Here is an 11501-nt window from a genome sequence, read left to right as displayed (position 1 = left end):
TGCTGTATAAAGTATAGAAAGGAGAAGTTGCTCATGGTAATACCTGCCTCCGGGGGATAAAGCAGCATGTTATACAGGTCCTTCTCAAAAAATTAGCATATAGTGTTAAATTTCATTATTTACCATAATGTAATGATTACAATTAAACTTTCATATATTATAGATTCATTATCCACCAACTGAAATTTGTCAGGTCTTTTATTGTTTTAATACTGATGATTTTGGCATACAACTCCTGATAACCCAAAAAACCTGTCTCAATAAATTAGCATATCAAGAAAAGGTTCTCTAAACGACCTATTACCCTAATCTTCTGAATCAACTAATTAACTCTAAACACATGCAAAAGATACCTGAGGCTTTTAAAAACTCCCTGCCTGGTTCATTACTCAAAACCCCCATCATGGGTAAGACTAGCGACCTGACAGATGTCAAGAAGGCCATCATTGACACCCTCAAGCAAGAGGGTAAGACCCAGAAAGAAATTTCTCAACAAATAGGCTGTTCCCAGAGTGCTGTATCAAGGCACCTCAATGGTAAGTCTGTTGGAAGGAAACAATGTGGCAGAAAACGCTGTACAACGAGAAGAGGTGACCGGACTCTGAGGAAGATTGTGGAGAAGGACCGATTCCAGACCTTGGGGAACCTGAGGAAGCAGTGGACTGAGTCTGGTGTGGAAACATCCAGAGCCACCGTGCACAGGCGTGTGCAGGAAATGGGCTACAGGTGCCGCATTCCCCAGGTAAAGCCACTTTTGAACCATAAACAGCGGCAGAAGCGCCTGACCTGGGCTACAGAGAAGCAGCACTGGACTGTTGCTAAGTGGTCCCAAGTACTTTTTTCTGATGAAAGCAAATTTTGCATGTCATTCGGAAATCAAGGTGCCAGAGTCTGGAGGAAGACTGGGGAGAAGGAAATGCCAAAATGCCTGAAGTCCAGTGTCAAGTACCCACAGTCAGTGATGGTGTGGGGTGCCATGTCAGCTGCTGGTGTTGGTCCACTGTGTTTCATCAAGGGCAGGGTCAATGCAGCTAGCTATCAGGAGATTTTGGAGCACTTCATGCTTCCATCGGCTGAAATGCTTTATGGAGATGAAGATTTCATTTTTCAGCACGACCTGGCACCTGCTTACAGTGCCAAAACCACTGGTAAATGGTTTACTGACCATGGTATTACTGTGCTCAATTGGCCTGCCAACTCTCCTGACCTGAACCCCATAGAGAATCTGTGGGATATTGTGAAGAGAAAGTTGAGAGACGCAAGACCCAACACTCTGGATGAGCTTAAGGCCGCTATTGAAGCATCCTGGGCCTCCATAACATCTCAGCAGTGTCACAGGCTGATTGCCTCCATGCCACGCCGCATTGAAGCAGTCATTTCTGCCAAAGGATTCCCGACCAAGTATTGAGTGCATAACTGAACATTATTATTTGATGGTTTTTTTGTTTGTTATTAAAAAACACTTTTATTTGATTGGCCGGGTGAAATATGCTAATTTATTGAGACAGGTTTTTTGGGTTATCAGGAGTTGTATGCCAAAATCATCAGTATTAAAACAATAAAAGATCTGACAAATTTCAGTTGGTGGATAATGAATCTATAATATATGAAAGTTTAATTGTAATCATTACATTATGGTAAATAATGAAATTTAACACTATATGCTAATTTTTTGAGAAGGACCTGTATATAGGAAATAGAATCATGGGTCAATTGAACCTTATCCAGATGAGGTATGTGAGATGGTGCAACGCGGTATCCACCGTTTGTTTGTTTGTATCCAACTACTGTACGTGGATCTTATTAAATATTTAATAGAAAGTTTACTTTTTTGACAGGGCAGGATGGAGACATAGGGGGCAGGATGGGAGACACGGGGGCATGAATGGAGACACGGGGCAGGATTGGAGACCCGGGGGCAGGAATGGAGACACAGGGGCAGGAATGGAGACACAGGGCAGGAATGGAGGCACAGGGGGCAGGAATGGAGACACGGGGGCAGCATGTAGACACAGGAGCAGGAATATGGGGCAGGATGGAGACATGGGGCACGATGTAGACACATGGTGCAGAATCATGGGGCAGGATGGATACGATGGAGACAGATGGCGCAGGATCATGGGGCAGGATCATGCGACAGATGGGGCAGGATAATAGGACAGATGAGGCAGGATCATGGGACAGATGGGGCAGGATAATGGGACAGATGAGACAGGATGAGACATCACATGGGGACAGAACGGATATTCATGAGAGCAGGATGAGAGAACATATGGCCGGGATGGGGGATATTATTGTCATAGGGGGTAATTAAGTGATAATACTACTGCAGTTATATATTTATTTTCTTTTTTGAGGATACTGTTTTAAATGGGGGGGTCCTGTTACTGTGCAGAGCGACACTGTGGCCTTTTTTTTCTTCATCTGGTGTAGTGTAGAAGTTAAGAAAAAATTAAGTAGTGTGCTCTGCAAGCGGTGCTTTAGATAACTGTGTAATTTTCTGCAGAGACGAGCCCTGGCTGGAAGAAGTGATGGCGGTCTGTGCTGGATGAAGATGAAAAGTGAAGATGAAGGACCTAGAGACGTCGCTGGTGAGTCAGTGTGTTACCGGTACACTGACACTATACACTCTATACTACACTGCCCAAAAAATAAAGGGAACACTTAAACAACAGAATATAACGCCAAGTAAATCAAACTTCTGTGAAATCAAACTGTCCACTTAGGAAGCAATACTGTTTGACAATTTCACATGCTGTTGTGCAAATGGAATAGACAACAAATGGAAATGATTGGCAATTATCAAGACACTCAATAAAGGAGTGGTTCTGGCTGATGGTTTGGTCACTTTTGAATGTTGGTTGTGCTTTCACACTCGAGGTAGCATGAGACGGACTCTACAACCCACACAAGTGGCTCTGGTAATGCAGCTCATCCAGGATGGCACATCATTGCAAGCTGTGGCAAGAAGGTTTGCTGTGTCTGTCAGCATACTGTCCAGAGGCTGGGGGTGCTACCAGGAGACAGGCCAGTGCAACAGGAGATGTGGAGGGAGCTGTAGAAGGGCAACAACTCAGCAGCAGGATGGCTACCTCAGCTTTTGTGCAAGGAGGAACAGGAGGAGCACTGCCAGAGCCCTGCAAAATGACCTCCAGCAGGCCACAAATGTGCATGTGTCTGCACAAATGGTTAGAAACTGAGTTCATGTGGATGGTCTGAATTTCCGACGTCCACAGATGTGGGTTATGCTCACAGCCCAACACCGTGCAGGACACTTGGCATTTGCAACAGAACACCAGGATTGGCAAATTTGCCACTGGAGCCCTGGGCTCTTCACAAATGAAAGCAGGTTTGCACTGAGCACATGTGACAGACGTGACAGAGTCTGGAGACACAGTGGAGAACAATCTGCTGACTGCAACATCCTTCAGCATGACCGGTTTGGCACTGGGTCAGTAATAGTGTGGGCTGGCATATCTTTGTAGGGCTGCACAGCCCTGCATGTGCTCGCCAGAGGTAGCCTGACTGCCATTTGTAGTATTCAGTCACTATGTGGTGGTAATATGTTGTGCGGTCATGGTGAGGTGGTATTTGTTCCTTGTATGTGGTATTATAGGTCTCTATGTGATGGTAATATGTGATCTGTTCATGGTACGATGGTATTTTTCCCTTGTATGTGGTATTATTGGTCATTTTAAAAATTGAAAAATAAAAAAAAATATACCTAAATTGTATTGCATATTTTAACCAATGTTTAATAGGTTAGAGTAGAGTAGGGCCCGGCCAAAAGAATCTGCCTTGTTGTGGTGGCGGCTTAAAAAAAACCCAAAAAGCTCCTGGCTATGTATGTGATCTGGTGATGGGAACTGTTAATGTGTGATTGTTGAGGACGTGGTGCAGATGTGGAGTTTTTCTATGAGTGGGCGGTGGGACTGTGGAAGGTTCGAGGGGTGGAGGCAGGGCTGGGGCCGAGACAGGGTGGAGTCTCAAGGGGGCCCCCAAAATGTTGCCAATATGGTGCCCTGAAATTCCTAGTGGAAGCTCTACTTTTATGTCCCAGGATATTGTCCCAGTTTATTGCACTAAGATCATCTCTCAACCATTTGAAATTTGCCTTCCTGAAGTGTAGTGTCCTTGTAACGCCTCTACTACATGTTAGGACTGGCGGAACGCACCAAATATAAATAAGAGGCGATATAAGATGCGTTCGCAGTCCTGGGTCCACCATGCAGAAAAGACACCTGCTGCTTGGTAATGATGGACTATACGGCGGTATTAAGAAAAGACGCACACGGGTTAGCTTCACCCGGTATGAAGGAAGGGAACCCTGTTGAGTCACAGGGCCGCGATACCGCACAGAGAGCACAAGCAAGGAGTCACAGAACTCTGCCCCAAGACTCAGGGTAAGAGTCCCTCTAGACCTCTTGCGCTCGAAACTGCTACAGTGGTGTCAGGGAATTAACTAAACTTAAATAGATTTAGCGCACTGGGTGCGCGCAGCGCCGCTCTGGCGGACATCACTAACCGCCCTAACTAGGGACTGGAAAGTGAACTAGTTGCGCACGGTGCCGCACTGGCTAATGCTGCTAACAGACGCTATAAGATCTTGCCTTGTGCTGGATGGCACTAACTGGCACTAGACAGCTCCAACATTCGCGAACATTCATCAACACTAGGAATGGGTATGATTCGGAGCTTTCACCAGAACAGGCATACATCCACACACACACAATAACAGGTTTACACTAGCACATGGCCGAGCGGCCATGCAAATCTTTTATAGTAGTAGCGCTCCGGGACCTTCCTGATGGTCCAATAGGAATGGCAACAGGACCTGAGCATGTGACCCCCGACCTCCAATGGGAGGTCATCCTGTGGGCATGCTCAATATGGGAAAAGCAGGACTTAGTCCCAAAAACGCCTGCTCGCTGCTGATCAGTGCTGGCTACAAAGTCAGAGCCGGGAAAGGCAGCAGTAACTAAGCGCACAGTGTCAGCTTGAGCCAGACGCTGGGATCGATGTCTCTGCTGAGCAGGCTACACTGCGGCTGGAGGAGAATGAGAGACCGCAGCAGACATGGTTCGAGATTCCCCCTGTCCACCAGATAGTACTTTTTGCCACGTACCACCTTGCACCCCAAGATAGAATTCACCTCTTACTTGCTCGTGGACAAGCAGATGACCCGGAAAACCGGGACATGTAAATAGGCTTTAAGAGGGACATATGAAAGGTGTCGGTGATACCCAGGCGTGGAGGAAGAGCTAGATGATAGGCGTTGTTCAAGGCAAACTCCGCCCATGGTAGCAAGCATGCCTAGTCATCCTGCCTGGCCGAGACAAAATGTCATAGGTATGTTACCAAGGTCTGGTTGGTCCTCTCTACCAACCCATTCGTCTCGAGATGGTATGCTGAAGAGAGATTCAGCTCAATGCTAAGTAGGCGACAAAGCTCTCTCCAGAACCGAGATGCAAACTGGGGACCCTGGTCACTGACAATCTTGTCAGGCATACCGTGTAAGCGGAAAACATGTTTAACAAACAACGCCACCAAGGCCCGTGCAGAAGGTAACTGTGGGAGAGGCACCAAATGCACCATCTTGGAGAAATGATCAGTAACTACCCAAAAAACGGTGCAGCCACAGGACTTGGCTAAGCCTACCACAAAGTCCATCCCAACCATCTCTCAGGGCCTATCTGCCACTGGTAGGGGGTAAAGTAACCCAGCAGGCCATTGTCAAGGAGACTTATTCTTGGCGCAAGAGACGCAAGCCCGAATATAGTCTCTGACGTCACGAGCCATATATGGCCACCAGTACGTCTTCGCCAGAAGCTCTGATGTCCTTTTGGTCCCGAAATGTCCACCCACCCTGGACGAGTGAGCCCAAAAGAGAACCTCCAGTCGCAAATTAGATGGCATGAAAGTCCTACCTGGGGCACAGACTCTTGTGACACCGGAGCGACAGTTCTCAGACTCTCAGAGGTGACAATTAGCCGAGGCTCCTCCTCCTCTGCTGACACCACAGACTGGGAGAGAGCGTCAGCGCAAATGTTCTTCTCCCCGGATAGGAAATGAAGGGAGAAGTGGAACCGGGAAAAGAACAGGGACCATCTATCTGGGCGAGAATTTAGCTGCTGGGCTGTTTGCAAATACACCAATTTCTTGTGGTCAGTGTAAACTTGGAAATAAAAGCGAGCCCCCTCCAGGAGGTGTCTCCACTCTGAAAAGGCCAACTTCATTGCTAGCAACTCCCTGTCCCCGATGGAATAATTTCTCTCCGCCGGAGTGAAGGTCTTGGAGAAAAAGAAGCAAGGATGCTTCCGACCCTGAGCATCCTTTTGAAAGAGGACCGCTCCAGCACCGACGGATGAGGCATCCACCTCTATAATGAAGGGCTTATCTACATCGGGACGATTCAAAATGGGAGCGCTAGCAAAAAGGGACTTAACAGATGAGAAGGCCTTGGAGACCTCCTCCGACCCCAATTTGGGATTTGCACCCTTCTTGGTGAGGGCTACCAAGGGAGCTACCAAGGTTGAGAAGTGGGGAATGAACAGGCAATAATAATTAATGAACCCATAAAGCGCTGCACTGCTTTGAGAGAATGAGGTTCCTGCCAGTCCATCACAGCCTTGGGAGGCTATGTGGGGCTCATGTTGTATAAAGGGAGGCTATGTGGGGCTTATGCTGTATATAGGGAGCCTATCTGGGGCTCATGCTAAATATAGGGAGACTACATGGGGCTCATGCTGTAGGTAGGGCTCATACGATAAAGAGAACGAGCTGTGTGCGGGCTCAAATTATATATAGAGGATGTCAGCATACTTAGTTCTGCTCAATACTAAGTTATACAATTAATATTAACAAAATAATTATAATGAATATGTAAATATTAATATTGAGCAGATTTAATTTCAGCCTATTTTTTCGGCCCTCCACAGGAGTTATGGTCTATCATGTAGCCCATTGGAAAAATTAATTGCCCATCCCTGATTTAGCATGTTATTTCTGTCCGTTTTCTTTGTATAGATACTGTAGTTGTTTTTTTTTTATCGCACTTTCAACCTGTACTTTCACATCTAAAAAGTTAAGTCCATGCTCATGTTTTTCCAGTGAATTTGATATGTGGATGACAGCTATTAATGTGTATTCGATGATATTTGGCAGCTTGGGGGACAACTGTATTCTGTCATTTTTCACACAAGTTGAAGCAACATGTAAAAGTTTAATTCAGGGTCTGCTTTTTTTAGGTTACATGGACTACTGCTGAAAATATCAGGAGTGCTGAGATAAGAAAAGACTACTCACAGTGTTGTCCATCTTGTCTTTCTGACCTAACCCTGGAGATACCCGGCATGCTGAGCTAAGAAGTGACTGCTCATTTGGCGGCCCACCTTGTTTATCTGATCTAATACTGAAAAAAACGAAGGTACTGAGGTAAGAAGAGGCAGCTCACACTGCTATCCACCCTGTCTTTCTGATCTAGAACTGGAGATACAAGAGGTCTGAGGTAAGAAGAGGCTGCTCACACTGCTGATCACCCTGTCATTGTAATCTAATACTGGAAACAGCATGAGTACTGAGGCTGCTTATACTTCTGTCCACCCTCGATATGATCTAGTACTGGAGATACCGGATAGTCAATGTAAGGTCACTCACTCTGCTATCCACACTATCTTTCTCATATAACATTGGTGATGACAGGGGTGCTGAAGTAAGCACAGACATTCATAAACATCTGTCCACCTTTTATTTCTTATCTAATATTGGTGATACCAAAGATGCTAAAGTAAGAAGAGACTATTTACTTTGCAGCCTACCCTGTCTCTCTGATCTAATATTAGAGAAGAAGAGTGCTGAGCTAAAAATCCACTGCACACAATGCTGGCCATCCTGTGTTTTGGTCCAGCCCTGGAGTTACCAGATGTGCTGAAATTTAGAAGAAGCTGCTCACACTGCTGTCCACCCTGTCTTTCAGATGTCAGGCATGCTGGGGTAAGAAAATATTGCTCACACTTCTGTCCACCTTGTCTTTCAGATCTAATATTGAAGATACCAGGAATGCAGAGTTAAGAAGAGGCTGCTTACACTGCTGTCCACCCTGTCTTTCTAATGTAATAGTGGAGATACTGGGGGTGTTGAGGTAAGAAGGGGCTGCTTACACTGCTGTCCACTCTGTCTTTCTGATGTAATCCTAGAGATTGTAGAGATGCTGATGTAAGAAGGGGCTGCTCATACTGCTGTCCACCTTGTCTTTTTTTCTGTAATACTGGAGATACCAGTGTAGGAGTGCTGAGGAAAGAAGAGACAGCTCAAACTTCTGTCCATCCTTTCTTCCTAAATAACAATACAAGGTATAGTCACAGCAATGCAGCTACTTACTGCACATGCTCACAGGCACCATTTCTAACATTGTAGGACAGGTAGTGTAACAAGATGGTGACAATTCTATAATGATTATCTCCTTAGTTAAAATTATTGTGATTTGATAAATGAATTTAGGAATTGAATTTAAATGACATTTCTTTGCATGATTTTTTTTTATACCCAAACAACTGCTTTGGCAGAAAATATTTCATTGGGATGTATGTAGCTACTGTTTTCTTACCACCTCTCTATTGACAACCCTTTTCCTCTAAGATCAATTGGATGTGTGTATTTCCTTTTGGTAAATTTACTTACAGACTTTCATGTTTGAAAACCTGTTAGCTGTGTAAAGTGTAAACTGCAATGTTGGAAGTAAAATAATCCATAGTATCTATACAGCATGCTATAAAATCACAATTAATCTTCATATTGATCCTTAGAAAACCCCATAGCCTTGAAAATAGGTATCATTGTTTGTTATAGAGCTATAAAAAGGCACAAATCTACTTTTAACTCTCCCATTGCAGATCATAGAGATGTTGAAATATCTTGTTTTCCAGCACTATACAGTACACTGAGTGTTTGTGCCCTTGAGCCTGAAAAAAGCAATCATTGTCTGTCACGGTAGCCGTACAAAGCTTTGCATTTCACTCTAGAAGAAACAAAGGCACCCATTTTTACCATAACAAAAAATCTGCGTGATTATGTCATTCACATTTAGAGACAATTGGACTCCATGTATAAGTAAGCCTTATTGTATTTTTGAAAAAAAAATATTAATTAATATGTATAGAAATCCATTCTTCTATACACACAACTATTGTTAGTGCCTTCGAAACCATGGCAGATACAGTATGTAGTGGCCAAAAAAATGTGCTATTTCTGGCAAAGACATTTCTGAAAACGCTCTATGATTAACCCGTTAGTGACCGGACAAGTTTAACCTTAAGGATCAGGCCAAATTTGTGAGATCTGACCGGTGTCACTTTATGTGGTAATAACTCTGGAACGCTTCAACGGATCCCAATGATTCTGAGAATGTTTTATCGTGACATGTTGTACTGCATAATAGTGGTAAAATTTGTTCAATATGACTTGCGTTTATTTGTGAAAATATCAGAAATTTGGCGAAAATTTAGCAATTTTCAAATTTTTAATTCTTATACCCTTAAATCAGAAAGTTATGTTATGCAAAATAGTTAATAAATAACATGTCTACTTTACATCTGCATCATTTTTAAAACTTTTTTTTTGTTAGGAAGTTAGAAGGGTTAAAAGTTGATCAGCAATTTCTCATTTTTCCAACAAAATTTACAAAACCATTTATTTAGGGACCACTGTTGTGAATTTGCTTTTTGCTCCCTCTAGTGGTTACTAGTTTTTTGACTCTGGTTTTTCTGTCATTCCTTTTATCCGCACCTGGGTCGTTAGTTAGGGGTGTTGCTATATAAGCTTCCTGGACCTTCAGTTCAATGCCTGGCAACGTAGTTATCAGAGCTAGTCTGCTGTGCTCTTGTCTACTGATCCTGGTTCCAGTTATATCAGCTAAGTCTGCCTTTTGCTTTTTGCTATTTGTTTTGGTTTTGTATTTTTGTCCAGCTTGTTCCAAATCTATATCCTGACCTTTGCTGGAAGCTCTAGGGGGCTGGTGTTCTCCCCCCGGACCGTTAGACGGTTCGGGGGTTCTTGAATTTCCAGTGTGGATTTTGATAGGGTTTTTGTGGACCATATAAGTTACCTTTCTTTATTATGCTATCAGTTAGCGGGCCTCTCTGTGCTAAACCTGGTTCATTTCTGTGTTTGTCATTTCCTCTTACCTCACCGTTATTATTTGTGGGGGGCTTCTATCCAGCTTTGGGGTCCCCTTCTCTGGAGGCAAGAAAGGTCTTTTGTTTTCCTCTACTAGGGGTAGCTAGATTCTCCGGCTGGAGCGTGTCATCTAGAATCAACGTAGGAATGATCCCCGGCTACTTCTAGTGTTGGCGTTAGGAGTAGATATATGGTCAACCCAGTTACCACTGCCCTATGAGCTGGATTTTTGTATTCTGCAGACTTCTACGTTCCTCTGAGACCCTCGCCATTGGGGTCATAACAGTTTGCCAGGCCAGTATTAAATGTTTAATGCATTGCAGAAGAGGGATTATAAGAAAGAAGATTCTGAGTTTTTTTTTTTTTTTTTCTTCTTCCCCTTTACCTCAGAGTGGCTATGCTTGCTGCAGACATGAATGTCCAGACCTTGATTACAAGTGTGGACCAGCTGGCTACTCGTGTGCAGGGCATACAAGACTATGTTATCAGAAATCCTAGGTCAGAACCTAAAATACCGATTCCTGAACTGTTTTCCGGAGACAGGTTTAAGTTTAGGAATTTCATGAATAATTGTAAGTTGTTTTTGTCCCTGAGACCCTGTTCATCTGGAGACTCTGCTCAGCAAGTAAAAATTGTTATTTCGTTCTTACGGGGCGACCCTCAGGATTGGGCTTTTTCGCTGGCGCCAGGAGATCCGGCATTGGCTGATATTAATGCGTTTTTTCTGGCGCTCGGTTTACTTTATGAGGAACCCAATCTTGAGATTCAGGCAGAAAAGGCCTTGCTGGCTATGTCTCAGGGGCAGGACGAGGCTGAAGTGTATTGCCAAAAATTTCGGAAATGGTCCGTGCTGACACATTGGAACGAGTGTGCACTGGCCGCTAATTTTAGAAATGGCCTTTCTGAAGCCATTAAGAATGTTATGGTGGGTTTTCCCATTCCCACAGGTCTGAATGATACTATGGCACTGGCTATTCAAATTGACCGGCGGTTGCGGGAGCGCAAAACCGCAAATTCCCTCATGGTGTTGTCTGAACAGACACCTAATTCGGTGCAATGTGATAGAAAAACCGCAAATTCCCTCATGGTGTTGTCTGAACAGACACCTGATTTAATGCAATGTGATAGAATCCTGACTAGAAATGAGCGGAAAATTCATAGACGCCGGAATGGCTTGTGCTACTACTGTGGTGATTCTACACATGTTATCTCAGCATGCTCTAAACGTATAGCTAAGGTTGTTAGTCCTGTCACCGTTGGTAATTTGCAACCTAAATTTATTCTGTCTGTAACTTTGATTTGCTCACTGTCATCTTATCTTGTCATGG

At 44.1% G+C, this 11501-nt stretch overlaps 1 long non-coding RNA gene across 1 annotated transcript in view; it reads left to right on the top strand.

Annotated features, from left to right (window-relative positions):
• The first annotated feature begins 8033 nt into the window (after positions 1-8033).
• The window catches only part of LOC143817780 (uncharacterized), a 130486-nt gene continuing 127018 nt past the window's right edge, over positions 8034-11501 (top strand). The window contains exon 1 of the long non-coding RNA XR_013224187.1: positions 8034-8140. This is a non-coding gene — a long non-coding RNA (uncharacterized LOC143817780). The remainder of the gene's footprint in view (positions 8141-11501) is intronic.

This window comes from Ranitomeya variabilis, chromosome 1 (assembly GCF_051348905.1).
Source record: "Ranitomeya variabilis isolate aRanVar5 chromosome 1, aRanVar5.hap1, whole genome shotgun sequence".
Classification (NCBI taxonomy): Eukaryota; Metazoa; Chordata; class Amphibia; order Anura; family Dendrobatidae; genus Ranitomeya; species Ranitomeya variabilis.
The sequence above is the reverse complement of the archived record's forward strand: the minus strand, read 5'-3'. Positions and strand labels throughout refer to the sequence as shown.